The sequence below is a fragment of the Hydra vulgaris genome, chromosome 03 (genome assembly GCF_038396675.1).
Source record: "Hydra vulgaris chromosome 03, alternate assembly HydraT2T_AEP".
NCBI lineage: Eukaryota > Metazoa > Cnidaria > Hydrozoa > Anthoathecata > Hydridae > Hydra > Hydra vulgaris.
Genome location: NC_088922.1, coordinates 34,279,835 through 34,301,874, shown reverse-complemented (window position 1 = coordinate 34,301,874; position 22,040 = coordinate 34,279,835). Strand labels below are relative to the sequence as shown.

At 26.7% G+C, this 22,040-nt stretch overlaps 1 long non-coding RNA gene across 1 annotated transcript; it reads left to right on the top strand.

Annotated features, from left to right (window-relative positions):
- Window positions 1-6,815: 6,815 nt before the first annotated feature.
- LOC136077715 (uncharacterized) lies at window positions 6,816-7,852 on the top strand. The gene is made up of 3 exons (XR_010637209.1): window positions 6,816-7,064; window positions 7,210-7,363; window positions 7,729-7,852. It is a non-coding gene; the product is annotated as an uncharacterized LOC136077715 (long non-coding RNA).
- Window positions 7,853-22,040: the final 14,188 nt, after the last annotated feature.

Genomic DNA, 22,040 nt, shown 5'->3' with positions numbered 1-22,040 from the left:
TGCGGCTTGATGATATTGCTTGAGCTTCAACACCTGTAATAACTCAAGATTGTGTTGATGGGTTAGACAGTAAGAGACTCTGTTTTTTCTTGCTTCTTTTCACCGTAATCTTATAGTTCTTTGAATATCGAGTCCTTCCATATACATAATCCTCATAAATCTCTGATCGCTGATATTTTTTTGATTTCAATTTATTTTAGTAACAAACTGATGTTAAATTAGAACTAAAGAATTAAAGCCTGTGCTTTTTGCTATCTGAATATTTATTAAATGTTTTGATTATAGACATAATTTGAGGTAAATAATACTGGTGGTGATGGTAATAAATGACGTAATTTGTGACATTTTAAATACTTTAATGTCATTTAAAAATCACCGGTGTAACTGTTGGCATAGAATATTTAGTTAATTACATTTTAATTACTTTTATTCCATTATCGTGACAGTGACGACAAGTGAAAGCATCAACAACATATATAAAATTACTTTGTTTTTAAAAAAAGTTGTGTTTTTTCTTAAAAATTCAGCCCTCTAGCGGCAACTAAAGAAATTAAAATATTTTTTTTTAAATTACAGCAATTTCTAACTTAGTCATTGTGTAATGTTTAAATTCTATTACAACTGTAGTATATGCATTAGTTATTTTTATTTTGTAAAAAAGGTCAGAAAACGTGTTTTTGTAAGAAAAATAAAACCCTAGCGCGAACTGAAGACATTAAAAGTATACAAAAAAGTTTGGCACAATTACTTTTTATAGTATTATGCAACTTTTCCGCTCTATTACAATTTCAAATTCAAAAAAAAATTGTTTTTCGATACACCCAAGCCTCTAATGGTCCACTAAGTAACCAATGAGCAAAACTACAGCGTTCCGCTCAAAATGTCTATATAGGTCCATTGAAAACCTGCTGTAGCATGTTTGCTGGGTGGCTTGCCATTTACAGAGGCTGCCACTAATGGTCTATTAAGTAAATGATGAGCAAAACTCCAATGAACCGCTAAAAATTGGCTATATAGGTCCACTGCATATCCACTAAAGCAATGTTTTCTGGGTAAATAATCTAAATTTTTGATGAAAATTGCAACGTTATAAAATAGTATAGTTTTGGGTGCAAATAGCCTGTACCAAAACATTTATAAGTTGCTTATATGAATGTAATTACCCAGTAAATACTGTTATAGAGGATTTGCAATGGACCTATATTGACATTTTGAGCGGGTCATAGGGGTTTGTGCATCGGGTATTTAGTGAACCATTAGTTGTTATCTGCATCAGCCGATACCCAGCAAACATTCAATAGCGGATTTTCAGTGGACCTATATAAGCATTTTTAGCGGACCGCTGTAGTTTTGCTATAAATGCTATAAATCCCAGCAAACATTATTTTAGTGGATTTGCAGTGAACTTATATAGGCATTTTTTGGCGGTTCATTGGAGTTTTGCTCTGTGGTTACTTAATGGACCATTAGTGGCAGACGCTATAAATGGCAAGCCGATAAATTTCCAAAATGTTAGTAATGGCTAGTCATTGGCTGGCCACTTTTGACGGCTGCCACTAATGGTCCATTAAGTAACCGTTGAGCAAAACTTTATTGGTTCGCTCAAAATGCCAATATAGGCCCAATGAAATTCCGCTATAGAATGTTGACTTGCTAGCCACTTTTGGCGGTTGCCACTAAGGTCCAATAAATATTTGATGAATAAAACCATAGAGGCTTATATAGGTCCATTGAAATTCCGCTATAGAATGTTTGCTGGATATATTAAAGTCACATTTTTAGAAAGTTTTGTTCAAAACTTATACATTTTGCATTTTCTTTTATACGCAGTTAAACCCATTCAACAAAATACATTTTAAAGTTCATCTTACTGATATACAACGTTTTTATTGCCACAATTTAATAAAGCAAGTAAATCTAATGTAATTACTAAAGGTTACGTAACTCATGTGCATACCATTTATCGAGGCTGGTCCACAAAAAACAACTTGCCATGGCTAGTCGTTGTCTAGCCACATTTGACGGCTGCTAATAATGGTCCTCAATTTATCACTTTATTTATACAATAATTTAAGTAAAAGCAAACATTGTTTTAGTAGATTTGCAGTGGATCTATATAGATATTTTGAGCGGTTCATTAAAGTTTTGCTCATCGGTTACTTAGTGGACCATTAGTGGCAGCCGCTATAAATGTCCAGGCGATAACTATCTAACATATTAATTGTACTATTAATATAATAAAAAAGTAGCTAACCGATGACAGCTACATGGCTTGTCATTGGTTAGCATATTTTTGTGGCTGCCAATAATGGTCCACTAAGTTACTGATGAGCAAAACTACAAGTTTTGGTATGCACACATTTATTTTGGATATAGAAAATTTAAAAGGCAATAAATTTATAATTATGAAATACAGCAAAAGACTGTATCTTAGAGTGTTTGTGAAAGTACAAACTAAGGAAAAGGGAGAACCTACAAATAATAGTGTAGCGCAAAATTAAATTGTTATGGTGGGGTGAAAAAAACAACAACATTATTATTAACGAATGGTTTAATGTAGAATAAAGAATGTCTTTCACAAATAGTCAATAAAAATGGGCGATTGTATATTTGGAACTTGAATAAAATTAGAGAGAGCCATTTGTACTACCTGAATGTGCCAAGTGTAATTTTTTATTCACAGTACTAACACTGTCTCTATGATAAATTGCGTAATTATTTTGTTAGCTGTAGCATTAGAAGAATTATATAAAAGTACTAAAAGTAATTGTTTTATAAGCTGTACCAGAAAGTATTTTGTTGGCTATAGCATTAGGTTAAATATACACTAAATTGGTTCTGTGTTATAATTTTTTTACTTCAATTCGACTTCAAAACCATGTTGTTTGGCTGCAACAGCCAAACAAAAAAATATTTTACTTCTATGCAAGTAACACAAACAATAGGATATTTTAAAAATTTAAATACTTTTTATTGATTGATTGATATAACCTGAAATTTGTTGATGGTGTTGTTAGATTGGTTCAGGAAAACCTAACGGTCTGCAGCACAAAACACCGCGGATCTGCGTTTTTGATGAATTTAGAAACAAGCAAAAAAAAATTGTTGGACGGTTTATATATTAGTATTATGAAATAATTGAGATCTTTAAGAAAGTAACACTATACTGCAGTGTTAAAAGATTTTTCAGATCCATTAAAGATTTTAAAGATATATTCAGGTATTATCAATTGTAAAAAATCATCAACAATTAATCTTTATTTAAAGCAACAATAAATCTTTAATTTAAATGATTGTAATGTAAAATTAAAAAAATATATATAAATATGTATATGATAATATATATATATATATAAATATATATAAAAATATATATAATATATATATATATATAAATATATATATAAATAAATATATATACAAAAATATATATAAATTTATATATAAATAAACTTTTTTTTATGTATGAACATATTTTTAAGCAAAGTATATGTTTAAATTAAAATTTAGAACTATAAAAATTGCATCTGCGCATAAACGCAAATAAATTTTTTTTCATTGTCACATTTAATTTCTTGGATCCAAAACACTAATATTTTAATAAGTAACACGTTTATTTACAATGTTTGTCATAAATATTTGTAAATACTTTGTCGAATATTTGACGATTTTGATCACCCTGAGAAACTGACAATAACAACAGACACAGACAAGAACAATTGTCAGACAAGAACAACAAATACTGACGACAACAACAGATAACGACAACAGCAATTGACTGATAACAATAACAGAAACTAACAACAACATATTGCTTATACTATTAAATGAATACTCTGAATTAATAATCAAACTGTGAATGGCAACTAGAAAATGATATCGATTCAACAATTCTAAAAATTACGGTAAGGTGGGGTGAACTCGTTACGGAGTAGATCCATCGTTTCCTGTTACTCGGCTATATTATAATATTGCATAAAAACAAAAAAAATTTTTTAATTAATACGTAAGTTAGGTCAAAATATAATCAAATTACGCAATGTTTTACTTATAAAATATACTTTTAGAAATCAAAATACTCTATGTTATATATACTTTTTGATTGATTAAGTATTTGTAAAATAATAAGTTATTATTATTTTTTTGTTGTTGCACGATTAGTGAAAACTCAAATTTGAGACAACTTTAAGATATAAATAATTTAAACAAAACTTAAAGTTGAACTAAATGAATTCGTCGTGTAAAAAAAGGTATAAATTAAATATTATCTATAAGTGGATAGAAAAAAAGTCATATGACTATAGATGCAATTGAATTAGTGGTACAGATATTAAAATAATATGCATTCCACCTCATATTTTATTTTTTCCTGCAATCACTTTGATAAAAAAGATGCAATGCAATGAAATTGTGACTTGCAAAAAATATGCAACAAACGTTCTTTTATTGATTCCATTACAGCTTTAAAAAAAATGGATGTTATCCTTTTTTACACATATAAACAAATTAATAAAACAAAAGAAATCTTTGGCCATTTCTTATTTAAAAATAATGATATGTTTTGCCTAGCGTTGCTCTCACAACATTACCAGATGATGTCATGTTTCTTAAAATACTAGCTAAAAGGCTTGTACAAAATGTTTTTGTTAAACAGAAGTTGAGATAAAGAAGTCAAAAAGTCTTTTTTTTTAAAAAAAAACAAACAAACACTAATACAAACTTTTCTTGTAGTTGTGAAGCTTTTTGGAGAAAAGCAAAAAAAAAGTGAAATTCTTTGTTGTGTGACTTTGTTCTGACAGAGTTTAGTACTGAAGATGTGGCAAATGATGAATTGGCAAAAGATTGGCAAAAAATAAAATAATACAATTAAAAACATCAATCATTTCCGTTCAATTTGAAAAGTGGACTGCAGCCTACCCAACAAACATTCTGTAGCGGAATTTCATTGCACCTATAAAGGGGTTTTGAGCGGACCACTGTTGTTTTGCTCATCGGTTACTTAGTGGTTCATTAGTGGCAGCCTCCAAAAGTGGCTAACCAATTACTAGCTTCTATTAACATGTCGGAAAGTTATCGACTGGCCACTTATATAGGCTGGCACTAATGGTCCACTAAGTAACCGATGAGCAAAACTCAAATGAACCGCTTGAGAATGCCTATAAAGGTCCACTGCAAATTCACAAAAACAATGGATTGAATGCTTGCTACACATTTGTAACCGTTTTGATATAAACAAGTGGCAAGCTAAGAGCTTGTAGCTTGTAGACAGAGCAAAATATGCTTATGGCAACACAAATGGTGGAACACAGCTTACAGAATTTTTCTAAATGTGAAATGAGCGCAGAGATTACAAGATTAAATGTCAAATTGATTAAAAACACTATCTTCTGAGATTTATCTTCTAGCCAAGAAACTGATTGTTTTGAATTTTTTTGTTTTGAAACTAGAACTTTTTTTTCTAGATTTATATGTGTTATTAGATTACAGTGCATAAAATTTTAATGCATAATACAGAAGTTATAAAGTCATGTATTCATGCAATTGGCCAGCTCTGGGAAGAATCTCAAAAAATGTAAAATAAAGATTATAGAAAGTTCCAAGAGTATAGCACTTGGAAACAGTCGCGTTTTTCTACAAATATAGGTTTGAAAAATATGTTCTTAACAACATCTGAGCCTGTTATCCATGCTCTTAGAAAGTTGCCTGTAAAGAGAAGCGATAAATTGCTAGTAAAGGTTTTAAATTTGATTGTCTTTAGCAATAGCAAATCATAGTTTATTAAATGAGTTGTTTAATGTTTTAATTGATGAGTTTTTTGAAGATTGAGTGATGAGTGTTCTGAGAATTTAAATGGTGAATTTTCTGATGATTGAATAAAAAGTTTTTTATATAATTTTATGTATGCTTGTTGTTTAAACATACTTTTTATTTTGTATATCATTTGCTTTTTGATTCACTGTGTAAAGATTGTAAAAGGTACCAACTTTATTTACAACAAGTTTATTAATAAAAGGTACTAAAAGTTATGAGTAGAAGGTACTAAAAGTTAATTTTTATTTATTTATTTTTTTATTATTATTTTTTAATTTTATTTATTTTGCTGTTTAACAATAAATAATCAACATATTCTACCGTAGTACGAAAAAGACAGTAAAATCTTGTCAACAAGCACCGTTTTTGTATATACAGTATAAAGTACAAACTTTTCTTTTTTACAATGATTTTTATAAAATAAAGAATAAAACAGACACGGGCTCAAAGAAAAAGAAGATGACAATACGTCATCGCAATCTTTTCATAGAGCCCCTAAATTTATGAATAGTTATTATTAGAAGGAACTAAAAGCTATTTGTAAAAGGTACTAAAAGTTACTCGTAGAAAACCACAAAGTCCACAAAGTAACCGATGAGCAAAACTATAGTGGTCCGCCTAAAATACCTATATAGGTTCACTGAAATTCGCAAATAGAAAGTTAAAAGTTTACGATAAGTTGATGTAGATAAAAAATATGGGTTCCCAAAAAGTTTTATGCTTTGCTAAAAAAATATATATTTATTCAGATTAGTTTCATTTGATTAATTTATGTAACTTATTTAATTTATGTAACTTTATTTATGTTACATAATATTTTGAGTGTCTAAAGGATAAATAAAGTAAGCTGCATAATATTATTTACTTAAAATGAGTAAAACAAAAAAACAAATCTTACAAAAAGAGGATTAAGAAAGTTACTCTAATGAAAACATTTTTAAGTTATAAAACAAATTAAATACTTAGAATTCTGATTTAGTAAAACAAATTTTATGTTTAGATTTATGAAAAATCATCAAAAAACATCAGCAACTTGGGATATTCGCCTCTAAATATAGACTTTCTAATTCATTTTTACTTGGACCCATTCCCATATCATGGGATATATAAAGTAAAAAAAAAATCTATTAAAATTATCTATTATCTACTCTAACGGACATTATTTTCATTTATCACAATGAACACATTCAAAATTGCATTGGTATTTTTTGCTATTGTATCATTCGAACACAACTTTCTTTGTAAAGCACAAGGTAAATTAAGAAATTAAATAAAATATTTTATCTAATATGTGTTTTTATGTGACTTTGTAAAATGCTAAAAATTTAAATGAGGCAGAGATTTTGGCTATAGAAAAAAATTAAAGGAGAGATGATTTTTATAAAAAATTATTGACAGGTCCACGTCAAGGCTTTTTGCCAAGAACAAAACTTAATGAAGATTACATAAAAAAAATGTGCGAACGCTGCAGTCAAAATTTATCTATTAAACCAATTACTAATACGGAAAGGTGCAATGAAATTTTTGCCAGCATTTACTGTCGCTCTACAAGGTATGAAATGTTTTTAAACTTATTGTAAAAGTTAAATACACAATACTAGCACAAAACACAATAGGTTTGAATTAAAATTGCAAATGCAGAATATATTAAAAACAGATTTTGTTTTACGCTTTTTTTCATGTTCCTCGATCATGTAAGCTCCTCGATAATGTAAGTTTCTCGATAATGTAAGCTCCAAGACAATGATCTTATTTCTGCTGAACTAAATTTGTATGTGTGCAGTACATATATATATAATGTATGAAATACATATGTATACAATACATAAGTATTGTAACTCTTAGGAAATATGTGTATACCACATATAAACATTGCTTAAAGTTGTTCACGTAAATGTGAATTTTTCATTTATTTAGTGCATAAAAATGGTGGAAAACCTTTAAAAACGACTTAATCCAAAGAACTTGTGGCTTGTAAAAAAACATGCAACGAACGTTCTTTTATTGATTCCAATATAGCTTCAAAAAATGAATGTAAACTTTTCAAATATGTAAATTTTTTTTATACATGTAAATGTGGCTTATAACTATAATCTTTTATAACCTAATAAATACAATATTTATTTTGTAATCATTTATATATTTAAAAAACTGAGCAACTTGCTCTGAGTTATTTTTTTATTTTGTAGTTTTTACAATGAATTTTATTGTTAAATATATGACAAAAAAGTATATCTCATTTACAACTTCGTATTACAATTTACAGTAAAGTTTAAAAAAAATATGTTTCATATTATACAAAATTTTATAAAAAGGCGTTTAAAATTTTTTTAAATAATAATGATAATAATAAAAAAAATTAGAAAATAAAATTTTGAAGAATACTAAATAAGATTTATTATGTATCATAATTGACACAAATTGTAGCAAAGGTCTTGTCCACATGGATATTTCAATGTTTATTTATGTATTTTTTGCCAATGAATTCAAAAATCATAATCGTTTTAACGTAACATTGATAACTTTTATTTATCTTTTATTTAATATTTTCATAAAATTGATGCAAGTTTTCCCTAAGCCAGTATGTTGTATATTTCTATTCTAATATTGTAAGGATAATTACATAGCATATGGCACTTTTCATATATAAAAAGGTATTTATAGACTGTACGTTGTGCGTGAAAACAAAAAGAAACAATACAATTCTTTATTATAAATGTTTTTAAACTTGCAATTATAATACAATTCTTCACTATAAACTCTTTCTTCAAGATTTGAAGTGCTTCGATAACCGACATTTTTTGTGTGACAATATATAACCTCTCATCATATCAGTATTTCATCGTCCTTGATATCCACAATTCATTTTTGCAATGTCCTTACAAAATCTCTCATCATGCTTCTCAATTAAATTACCCATGTTTTCGAAGATAAAAACTAGGCGTGAATGCAATATATGAATCTTTATGGACATTAAACAACCCAGTTTTCTTGAGATTTTTTAATAAGCCAAACAAACGGTATTTAGTAATTAGAGTCCTTACAATTTTTCTGGATGGGATTATAAAACTTTGTTAAAATCTACTAAAAACTTCTTAAGAACATTGAACAATGCTGGTTATAGTTTCACTTGTGGGGGCCAATGAGCTTTCTTGTAATGATCACAACCAGCCCTGCGGTCCCATAAGGTAAGGAAAAATAAATACATGTATCCGTTTTGCTAGTCAAGCAAGAAAGCTAGTGTTTTGAGTTTAAAATAATTAACTTTGTAAACAAGTTCTTAGGTATTATCATAGTTTTGATTTTTCTGTACTGAGGCAAAAATGAACCTTTATTTCGATTGCGGAGCAGCACTGTATTGAAACTTTTGAACCGTTCTGAGCCATCTATCACCAGTCGCCATTATGCAAGATTATGTTCGAGTATAAGAGAAGGAAACAAACCAGTCAAATCTTTGCAACAACATAGATTATTACGCAAGTCATAGCAAATTTCAAATTTTAATATGTTTCTAGTACACACATGTTCTACAGTCTTAGCCACGCAGATTCAATTTCATCAGCTTTAATGAAAGAAGTTTAGCTTTTGAATTGAAAGTATGATCTAAGTCTTTGATTATATCTTTTCTCTCTTTAATTTTTCTGTACTTCTTAATACCATTCATAAAAAAGTAACAGTCATTGTAATGGTTCTTCGGCTCACTACATACTCTAGAAACGGCAAAAGGCAATGCCTTTCTTCTAACTTCAAACCGTCCTACTAAAGTTCTATTTTTTTTTAATTTTATTTAGGTGCCTCTAGAAGTCCTTACGGTCTTATCGCAGAGCACTGCGGATGAGCATTTATGAAATTTAAGAAGTTCACGCCTCCTTCCTAACTGATGTTGCAAAATTTTCGCAGAAGTGGGGTTTGAACCACGGATCTTTCGTTTCTTAGCGAAGTGCGCTACCACTACGCCACGGCTGCTCATTTTGGCATATTACATAAAGGGTCGATGCTTTTTCCTGATTATCTATGGTGACTATCCTGCATTTCAAAATATTTTGAGCACGCTATCTAAGAGCAAAACATGTCAAGAGAATTTGACATCCTCAAGTAGCCGTTATGAATAGAACTTACCAAGTTGGTACAAAACATATACAACGTGTGTTAGATACGTATTTAGAGTAATTTAAGATAACTTTAAAACAAATTACTTTGGTCTTGAACGCAAACTTTAAATGCGTATTTGATAAGAGGCATACAAATCATTTTTATACGTTTTTACAATTTAATGACGCTGAAACGGAAAATCTTGTATTTAAAATGCCTAATAATAACATGTTTTTCAGTCTAAAATATGTTAATTATTATCTGTCTTGTAACCCTCTACTTTTCTTTCCTTATCTTAACTTAGGCTGCAAAAGAACCACCTTAGCAAACATGCTATTGGAATTTTGGTGGACCAGTTTGAGCGGTCCATTGTAGTTTTGCTCATCGGTTACTTAGTGGGCCATTAGTGGCAGCCGCTAAAAATTAGCCTAACTTGCCACTAATATCATTTCGAAAAACTATTGGCTGGCCATTTATGGCTGCTGCCACTAATGGTCCAACTAAGTATCTGATGAGCAAATCTCCAATAAATCGCTTAAAAATACCTATATAGGTCTACTGCAAATCCACTAAAACAATGCTTACTTGGACACTATCTAGCAAACATTGTTTTAGTAGATTTTCCATATACCTATATGGACATTTTTTAGCGGTTTATTGGAGTTTTGCTCATCGAATATTTAGTGAATCATAATTGAAAGCTGCTTTAAATGGCCAGCCAATAATTTAAATGGCAAGTCGATAATTTTCCGACATGTTATAATGGCTAGTTGTCGGCTAGCTTAAAAACGAAAAAAACAGTGAAAAAGTGATTAGACATTTGTATATTGGCTTTTGATGAAAAATACATACCTTTTACACAAACATTGTTTTTATAAATAACAAAACATCAATTTTGAGGTATAGTAATGTAATTTTAATCACTTTATATATTTAAAGTTATTATGTTATTATCAGTCGTACAGAAATGAAATTGTTTTCCATTTCATCTACAGATTTTGTACATTAATTGAAATACTTATTTAATTATTATTGACAAGTTGATTATGTTGCAATATTGTTTATAGTTTATAGTTTATTTTTAATAGATTAAATAATTTCTTAGTAAAGAAAAATTGAAGCAATGTTTCAAAAGTGTTTTTTTGTCCAAAAAATATCTTTTATGCGCATGTTGAATTAAGAAGGTTTCGCTTGATTTCTAGCGTTTTTGATAGAAAGCTCTAAAATTAAGCAAAATTGTCAACTTACATCTGATAGTAGCTAGTTCTAGTCTCTCTACGCCATCGTAGGAGCAGTTGGTTGCTATGACGGCATACTTGTACATTTTTAAAAATAGGAATAAAATAAAAAACAGCTAAACTGTTTAAAATTTCAAGGTTTATTAGTGTTAAGATGTTATAATAAATACATCCATATTAAAACTTTTATTTTTGGTCTTCAGAATACTGAATATTAAAATTTTAAAGTTAAGAGTATGTCAATTAGGGCCGTACCTAGGTGAGTGGGCGTAGGGGATGTTTAAACCCCTATGAAAACTTTGTTCAAAAATTAGCCAGCAATTTAAATCTACAGTAGGCAAGTTTAGACCTTTTAAGCTTTTTGGAGGCATTCGTCAAACGTTAGTAAACTAAAACCCTTCTTTTTGCGACGTTTTTTGGTCGTTAGTTGGCAAAAAACAGATAAATAATCACCCTCCGCCATTCTTCATTTAAAATCTCTTGGAGACGGCCTTGATTGCATGTAAGATAAGGATTAGAAAAATATTATTAATCTTTAGAATAAAAGCGACGTTAATATCAAAAAAGAAGAACCAATTATTTTAATAAATATAGTTTGTGAAATCTTTCAGAAAATGTTTCATAATCGACAGAATTATATTTTAAAACACTATAAATGGAAACCTAAAATCAGCAAATGACAGAATTGTTGCATTATTGAATGAAGCAAGTAAGAAAGAGAAAAAATTAAGAGCTGATTTCAAAATAATATGAGAATGAATGAAAATCTTAAAAAATATAAATAAAAATATGGAAGAAAATTTAACGATCAAGCAAGATATTCATAATAAAAAATTAAATGAATTGATAAAAATCTAAAAGCCGGATTGGCGACAGAAAAAACTTAAAGGTAAGGCAGCTGCAGGGCAGACTTTAAAGAAGTTTGGTCATTCCATTAATTCATTCGGATTGATGTAATCAATAAAACAGAAAAAGAACTCAAAAATTAAAACGACACCAAAAAAAAAGGTATTAAATTTATTTGAAAAACAAACTTTTCAAAGAAATTTAAAACGACTCTTCAGTTAAATACTTTTATTTCGTTTTAATTATTAGTCTAATAAGTTTGAGAAATTCTGAAATAAAAATATTGTAAGTCAAATTAATCTTGTTTATTAATCTTGACTTTTTATTTTTTATTTATTGGAAAACCTCCACTTTTACATTTTTGTGAAAAAATGAGTTTGAATAGTAACTATAATAGTTTGTAACTATGTTATAAAAAAAATTATTAGCTAAATATATAATGAGTTTTTTTATCAATATTCTCAAATCAACTTTAATACTTACATAGACTAATAATACTAATATTGTGTCAAATGATAAACTTACCGAAAAAGAATTGTTAAATGCAGTCTCTTTGATTAAACCGTAATAAAATACCGTAGTTGACAATATAAGTGATAACGTTAGTATCAATTCAATAAAACATATACCAATATACTAACCCCTTATTTGTTAAACTTTAATTTATCTTTCAGAAAGTAAGTTTTCCCAGAAAAACTGAAAATTGCAAAATTTGTGCAATTTCAAAATCAGGTGATGTTTACGACGTTACTAATTAACGACCGATCTCAGTTCTCACATATATATACATATATATATATATATATATATATATATATATATATATATATATATATATATATATATATATATATATATATATATATATATATATATATATATATATATATATATATATATATATATATATATATATATATATATATATATATATACATATATATATATTTTTATATATATATATATATATATATATATATATATATATATATATATATATATATATATATATTTAATTCTAGAACGAATTATGTGTAATAGACTATTCTTTCTAATAATATGACTATCGCAGGCGGAGTTCCCCAGAGATCAGTTCTGGAACCTCTTTTGTTTCTAAGTTATGTTAATGAATTTTTTCAAATTTTTCAAACTCAGCTTTATTCGCCAATGACACTAACTCGTTCTATTATAATGAAGATATTAAAACTTTGTTTTTAACAGTAAACGAAGAACTTGATAAACTAACTCAATGGTTTAAGTCCATCAAACCATTCCCTAAATGATAATAAAATTTAGTACACATTATTCCATCATGCTTACAAAAAAGAATATATTCTGTTTATGCACCCAATTCTTTTTATTGATAATAGCATAATAAAAAGGAAAATATTGTACTAGTTTTTAAGTATAAATCTTAACGAAATTATTACACGGAGAGGACATATAAATGTAATTGAGAATAAAAATTTTAAAAGTATTGGTATAAAAATTTAAAAGTATTGTACAAAGCTAAACAGTTCTTAAACCAGTCTTGCTTAAAATATATATGCTTTTCATTTATTGGTTGTTACATAAATTATGCAAACATTGCTTGGTGCAGCGCCAACCTTACAAAAACTAAGTAAACTTCTCTGGAAAGAAAAACATGCTTATTACAAATTAATTTTTTATTTATGTATTTTGTAATTGTGGTTATTCTTAACGGCGAAATATATATAATGATAAAAATTTAATAATATAAAAAAAAAATGTAGGGTAAGGTTGCCGATATTATACCGGTGCCTAAATGATACTTTTGCTGTATCTAGTTATTTTTACAACCCTAAAAATATTCTTTGACTAAAATTTTAACTTTGCTATGTTGAACTAATGAATTAATTGTTTTTTTGTGAGATGAAACAAGATTCTGGCAACAGTTATCTCGAGTTGGTATGATGCCAAAGTTTTCTTATTTAGAGTGTTCAATGTTTAGATTATTACTTTAAACATGTTAAATATATGTCTTTTTTATCATATTTATGTGAGAGTACTATTTATTTGAATTCACAATAACTCCCAAGAAATTAAGATACAGTTGCATTTGTTGTTTAATTTCGTTATAAAGTCAAAGTGAATTTAGTCGCGTAATTTGTACTTCGCTTAAGGCCTTAAATTGTACCAAGGCTGCCATTTTGAATTTTGAATATTTGTAACTTTTTTCAAGAATAAAGATTTTCTGTTTTTTATTATTAATATAATGTGCAGTAATATCCATCATTTTCCTACCTAAATTCTAGCTACCACTGTATGTTACATAATATAAAAGTTATTTAATACCTTAATACCTTATTGATGATTGTTATACCTTATTACGTATTAATATTATTACAGGAAAGATTTCACAGTTTCATAGTTTATTAAATTCAAAACTTTTTTGCATTGCTTGGCACAGAAAAAAGTCTATACAAAAATCATTCAAAACGTACTGTAAATTAATATATTATTTATAAAATCAAGATATAGGTACAATATGGGATTATAATGGTACGATAAAAGATCTTGATTCATTATTTGTACCGATTGCATGTTTTTAAGATTTAAATACCTATCAAATACCAACGTTTTGTTTAAAAATACTGTTATGCTTATTAGAGAGTTACCTATTTAACTTAATGTCTTCGAATTTAAAAAAGGGATATAGTTACTTTTTAAATTGCTTCTGTTTAAAATATGCTTAAAAAATTGAATGAAATTAATTTAATTTTATTTTATTTGCACAACTAAAAACTTTTTTAACTTATTTTGTATTCATTAGATACTAAATTTATGTACAATCAATCGCAGTTAAAATTTTCATTTGATAATTGAATAAGATATATCAATTATCAAAGCTGAATAAATTCAGCTTTGATAATTGATATATCTTAATTTCATCTAAAATGATAATTGATATATCTTATCTTTGATAATTGATATATCTTATTTTCATCTAAAAACATTAAATATTAAAAAAATTTCACACAAATTTCAAGTTGAATAAATTACTTATCTTGGAAGTGAAAACTTATTAAAAGTGAAAAATAAAAAATAAACTTTACTTTTTTTAAAACGAATGCATTAACCGTAGAAATTGTTAAAATACAAAAACATTTCACTAAAAACTGAATAAATTTTTTATTAGAGCGAGTATTAAGCTCTTTTTCTCAATAAACTTTACGAAAAGAGAATCAATACCGTAAAATCGCCAAAGTTCGGTCACCATGTAACATCGGTCATTTAAGAAAAAATATAAAAAAAGCATGCAAAACTCAAATTTTATAAACTTTTTTTCTCAAATAATATTTGTAATTAGTTTGTAAATATGAATCTATAAAAAAATAATGTTTATATGCAACCTGCTGAAATAATTCTTTAGCAAAACAAAAAATTGAAAAAATGCATACTATTAAAATCTAAAATAAGCAAAATATTAAAATAAATGATCAAATTTAATCTTAGCGTTATTAAAACTCACAAAATTAAGTATATTTACGCATATTTATATGCAACCTGCTGAAATAATTCTTTAGCAAAACAAAAATTTGAAAAAATGCATACTATTAAAATCTAAAATAAACAAGTTATTAAAATAAATGATCATATTTAATCTTAGTATTATTAAGAATCACCAAATTAATTATATTTACAAATAAAAATTATTAATTTTTGAAAATTATTTTTTTTTATAAAGATTAGTGAAATTTTGAAATACTCTAACTTCGGTCATTCACGGATAAATAACGAAGGAGACAATTAGCAGTAATATTGTGAAACGTTTATAAGTGTTGTAAATGTAAAATTTACGGGCAACTTTACCTGTAAACTTACCGGTAGATTTTGACATTTTTCAATGGCTACACACCATGGTATTTTATTTGAATAAAAAATTTGTTCATAATTTCAAAATTAACTAATGGTTCTTTGAGTTCTAATAAATATCAAGCTTGTGACAATTTTTTTGGAGATAAAATAAAAGCTCAACGACATTTATGAATGCGTTGCGAATCCTGTTACGATTGGTTGTGTGGATATTGCCGTTTTTTTATGGTCAACGATACGTGCAAGAATTGCCAATAAACATACAAAACTCATCTAAAGCAAAGTAGTGTATTTTTGTTCATTAAAAAAACTTTTTTAAATTAAGTGAAAAATATATTATTAATTTTATTAACCAGTGGTGTAGCAAATGTGATAATGCCCAAAGTATTAAGATAGTTGGTTAATTAAAATAAAAATTAATAAAACTACTACTTATATTTAAAAAAGCCTTTTTTTTATGTGCTCTTTCTTGGTTTCTTTGATGCCTCAAAAGACCTTTTTTTTGAGCCCCGGGCGACGCCCTCCTTAGTTACTGGTATTATCTGAACTTATATCATAAATTTACAATAAAACAACATTTAAAAATTATTTTTCATTATTTGTGACGTTATGTTTGTGATACGTTATTAGTATTATATTATACGTTATTAGTATTATACTATACGTTATTAGTATTATATAGCAACCGAACTTATGAGATAGTATTAAAAGGTAGCTCGGTCAAAGTAGATGTTTTCGTTTTAAATTAAATATTGAGTACTAGTTTTTATTTTTCAATTTTTATTTTTCCAATATCAATTATCAATATGATTTTCTGTATGTTTCAGGAAAAAAAATTAAACATTTTTTATTTATGCGTGATTAATAAATGTTTAAAGCTTAAATGACCGAATTTAAGCGATTTTACGGTATATAAAAAAAGTTGTTTAAATTATTATAGCTTGTATTTTAACATCGACAAACTTTTTTTTGTCCGTTATTACCAATACGTCCGTAATTACCATAACGCAGATTTAATTACGAACATATATAAAATAGAAAGAAATATACACACATTTTCCCTTTTAATTTCTTGGCATTTGCTTCTTTTTGAATAGACGTAGCATTTTTTATTTCTAGCTATATTAGCAACATTAATTTGTATTGAAAAAAACAACACTCTTCCATAAATATATATAAAAAAGTTTTGAAGTATTGAAAAAAACAACACTTTTTCATAAATTTGTATAAAATTTTTTTCATAAAACGCCAAAAGCTTGATCTGTTTCTGGAATTTGCATTTTCGAATACTTTTTGGTTTAATTCAATTTATTTTAATTAATATTATTAATAACTTAAAATTTTTTGCATATTATTAATCAGAATTAAATTTTTCACAAAATAGTGTTTACAGTCTTTTTATTTTGAATTTTGCAAATGTTATTTTGGTCTATTTTTCGTTAACTTTATAATGGTAGATTTCGAACTGAAACTTAACTTAACTGCAATAATATTGTAATTATTTTTTACATATTATTTTTTGGTTGGTTACATTTTTATTTATCCAAAAACAAAAATGTATATATATATATATATATATATATATATATATATATATATATATATATATATATATATATATATATATATATATATATATATATATATATATATATATATATACAATAGGTAGTAGGTAGCAACAAAGCTACAATGGTAGTACTAGTCGATAGCAATCGACTAGCTACAGATTTGTCACTATGTTTTAGTTAGCTATATCCCAGTGGGCACGCATCGTCCGAGGGACATCCAGACATCCGTAAGACATGCGATGGACGTCCCCGGACAGCGCATACCGACTGGGATACCTAGGATATGTAGTTATTGATATATCGTAATAATAAGTTGCGATATGTAGCCATCGACTAACTAGAAATTTGTCGTTATGCGATCAAGTCATTAGCTAACTACAGATTTGTCGTTAAGTTGTTGCTAGCTACAATGCTAGAATATGTAGCTAACTAATATGTAGGTACAAGGCTGCGATAAACAGATAGTTAAATGTCGTAATAAAATCACAATGATATAAGTTAAACTATTGTTTTAGATATATTAAATCCAATACTTTAAAATTGACATAAAAGTCAAAGTGAAACAATAATGTAAAAAAAAATTTGCTTAAAAATCGATATATAACTAGCTGTTCACTTGCAACTCGCTAGCAATCATTAGCAACCATAGATCACAAATCATTAGCAACCATAGATCACAAATCATTAGCAACGGGAAGCTTTCATCTTTAATTATATTTTAGTTTATTACTTTATAGTTGTTTATTTAAAAACTTTCATTAAATAGGTTGACAGTTTTATGATTTTAAGTTCATGTCAACCAATGTTAAGTCATAATACTATCCCAATGAGGCCAACAAAAGTAGTTTATATTTACATTATAACATAAACTACAAAGTTCATACAGAATTAATCGAATTCGATAAATAAAAATTAATATTGAAAACCAATCTGTGTTAAAATCATTAATCTGGTAATAAGAAATAACTTACTATTTTGCCCCAAATGAATCTCTATGAGTTAATTTCATATTACTTTAACATACATAAAACTTAAGAAAATGAACAATACTAGTTTACTATATTACAATATAAATTTATTATTTAATAATATCTTTAATTATCTTTATTTGCGAAGTTCTTGTTCTTTTTTCTCTTCGATTCTTCGAATCATCGACAACTTCTTTCTAAATTTCTAATCTTCAAAATTGCAGCCATTCTTATAGTTTTAATTGATTTTAAAACCTTGAAGATGTGGTATAACTTGTAAAATAATTAAATATTTACTTTGAATTGTTCTTTTGAGTTATAAATTACAGTGATTATAAAAAAAATTGCTGCGATTAGAACCTAGAACTACAAAAAACCTCTAAATTTATCGCCTCACCCCTCCGCCCCACACACCATTGTTAGGTCAATAAATTAAAGAGTATTTTTTTTTTTTAAAAAAAAAAAAAAAAGCTTTTAGTAAAATAAAAAAAAAGGAACTTTTTATAAAAGCTTTTATAAAAATATCTCAAACAAAAAGTTATTAAACAAAAAATCTAAAATCAAAAATCTGGAGCAAAAAATCAAAAATCTGGAACAAAAAATCAAAAATCTGGAACAAAAAATCAAAAATCTCGAACTAAAAATCAAAAATCAAAAATTTTTCAAACTAAAAATCTAAAATCAAAAATCTGCGCCATAAAAACGTTAAATAAAAACAAAAAAATGCGCCATAAAAACGTTAACATTTTAAAAATAGAAGTAACAATAATTAGAAGTAATTTAATAATAAATTTTTATACTTTTAATTTAAATTTATTCTTTGTATTTGTGACTTTTGCAATAGTTTTTTCTCATAAAAAGCATCAATATGCAATTCTATTCAAATAGAGTAGGTTTTCGTTTAAGTTTGCAGATTGATCCAACTTCGGCAATGAGGACTTATAATAAGGTGAGGGCTTTAGCTAAATTTCCATTTTACAACACTTTAATTAATTTTTTAAACAACTGTTAAACGCAAGGTGAAACAAAGAGCTGCTGGAGTCACTTTTTAGCACATCTATTAGATTCTGCAAAATATTGTGAACAATTTGTCGCAAATATCGCTGATTAATTGCTTTTTAAAAGTAGACATCATACCACAATTAAAAATGATATTTAAGAATCCCTTTAAGTATTCGAACAAGAAGATGTTTAACTAATTCAGAAAATGTGTGAAATGCAACAAAGTTTAATTTTAACAGCTCTGTCAAAATAATCAAAAGAAATTCAAGCTTTTAGTAGATATTCAAGGTTTCTTACATTCGGAAGACGAAAACTCAAAGGAATATGAACAATGCATTATGGAGGATATTTAACAAGTGCCTAATGAAAATCAAAGCACTGAAATTGAATCTACTGATGACGAATCTGAAACGCCAAGTCTTGGAGAAGATCATAATTAACATTCCAATAACGCTAGATATAATTTTCAAGACTGCTATCACGCTAGATACAATTTTTAAGACTGCAATTACCCTAAATACAATTTTCAAAACTGCTATGGAAATGAATTTACAGATTCTTCAGCTAAAGCTTCATTCTAAAACTGTCACCTGATTTTGATTGGACTAGAGCATATGTTTGCATATATTGCGCGCTCTTGTCACCAATTTAGTGTGAAAAATACAACGTTCTTTCTACTTGTAACTTAAACAACGCTAAATGTACATAATCATAAATCAACGACAAATGTGCAATTACATACACTATAAATATTAGCTTTACCTACAATTTTTTATATACATTTGCAATATAATTCTGTAATCTATCTGCAACAACAACAGGTTAAACCTTATTTTAGAGCAAGGATGGTTTAAAATGAAGATATGTAATTTTTACAAAGTTTTGCCGGTAAAACAACAAAAGTAAAAATGCTAATCAACAGCAACCAATAAATCATTAAAAAATTTAAAATAATGATTATAAAAAATGTAATAATTAAATGTAATAACGGCACTGCAAACAATCCTTAAATAAAATTTTTTTTTTTTTCTTTTTTTTTTTTTAAATAAGTTAAAAAATAGAAAAATCTATTGTTTGTTGCTTTCTAACAGGTAAAACGGTTTAAGGCTCCAAAAACTGTACGTTATTGAATCTTTTTGTTTCTTGTGTATATCTATTATTATTATTATTATTATTATTATTATTATTATTATTTATTTCGTCATTTATAAACATTTTACAATGTTCTTGTTTTACAAGTTTCATCAATAACATTTCATTAATAACATTTAAATAAGAGATAAGAACGACAAGAGCGAGTTGAAGACAGAAGTCTTGTCACCAAGCCCCTATAGTAGGCGTAAAAGTATTTTTACAAATTTTTCATTAAATAAATTTACAAATACTCGTTATAATAAACAATTTAATACATAAATACAATAAGACATAATAAAGTGCAACAACAGAATAAATATATAAAGAAAGAAATATTACAAGGATTTTTTTTTTTAAACTTAAAATTACAAAAATATGTTTTTGTCTGATATTTCAAATAAATACTGTTTGATTATATTTTTAAAACAACTTATTGAGGTTATACTTTGCATATTTTCATCAAAAACTATGTTCCATAGACGAGGCCCTCTATATGAAATTGAGTTATCGGATGTTTTAAGAGTTGATTTAGGTAAGTTAAAGTTATGGATAGAGCACTTTTGGTTTAATAAATATTATTTTCAATGCTGAAAGGCATGTACTTATCCAAGCAATATTAGAATAGCTTATGCAGGTATGGATAAAAAAGTAATATAAATCTACTGAACACTTTTTACTTAGTATGTGTTTTGTTTTATACATTAAGCCTATAGTTCTAGAAATTTTGTTTTCAATTAGCGTAATAAAACTTTTCCAATTAAAATGTTCATCAAATATTATTCCTAAATTTTTAAGCCCGAAGCATAAAACGACACAACTTTTTTACCGAGAGAGTGGTAAACGACTGAAACAATCTTAAACAAGAAACAATAGACGCAGTCAGTATCAACCAATTCAAAAACAAATCGGATGAACATTTTAGATACTAACACTATTATACCATTATTTAAAAAAAAAAAAAGAAAACAGCAAAAACAAACATAAAAGATTGAAAACATATTGGAAAATATCAGGAGTGTTTTCAATATATGCTAATAATCTAACTATATTCAATATCTATTGTTCTATATTTGTTAATAAGATATTCTATATCTATTAATAAGAATATTAATGAGCAAAATCAAAACAAGCAGATCGTGTTATTGTTATAAATCTTAATTCAGAGTGAAAAGTTGTAGTTTTTTTTGTTTGTTTTTTTAATTTATTTTAAAAAGTTAAACCTTTAATTAGTATATTATCGTTTCTAGGTATTATTATTATTATCATTATTATTGTTATTATTATTATTATTAGTTTCTAGGTATTATATACATACTAAATAAGATATAAAGTTGTTCTCATTCAAAAGCTTACAAATAATTTTGATATACCAAAAAAATTTTAAAGAAATATTTTTAAAAATATAGCTAAAAACTTTTTTTTTTAATATTTAAACACTATGAAAAAATTGATAACTGAAGAAAGTTGTAAAACGAATATTACTCAATATATAGCAATTTTTTAATATATTGGAGCTTGCTCTTTTGTAATGAGAATTTTCG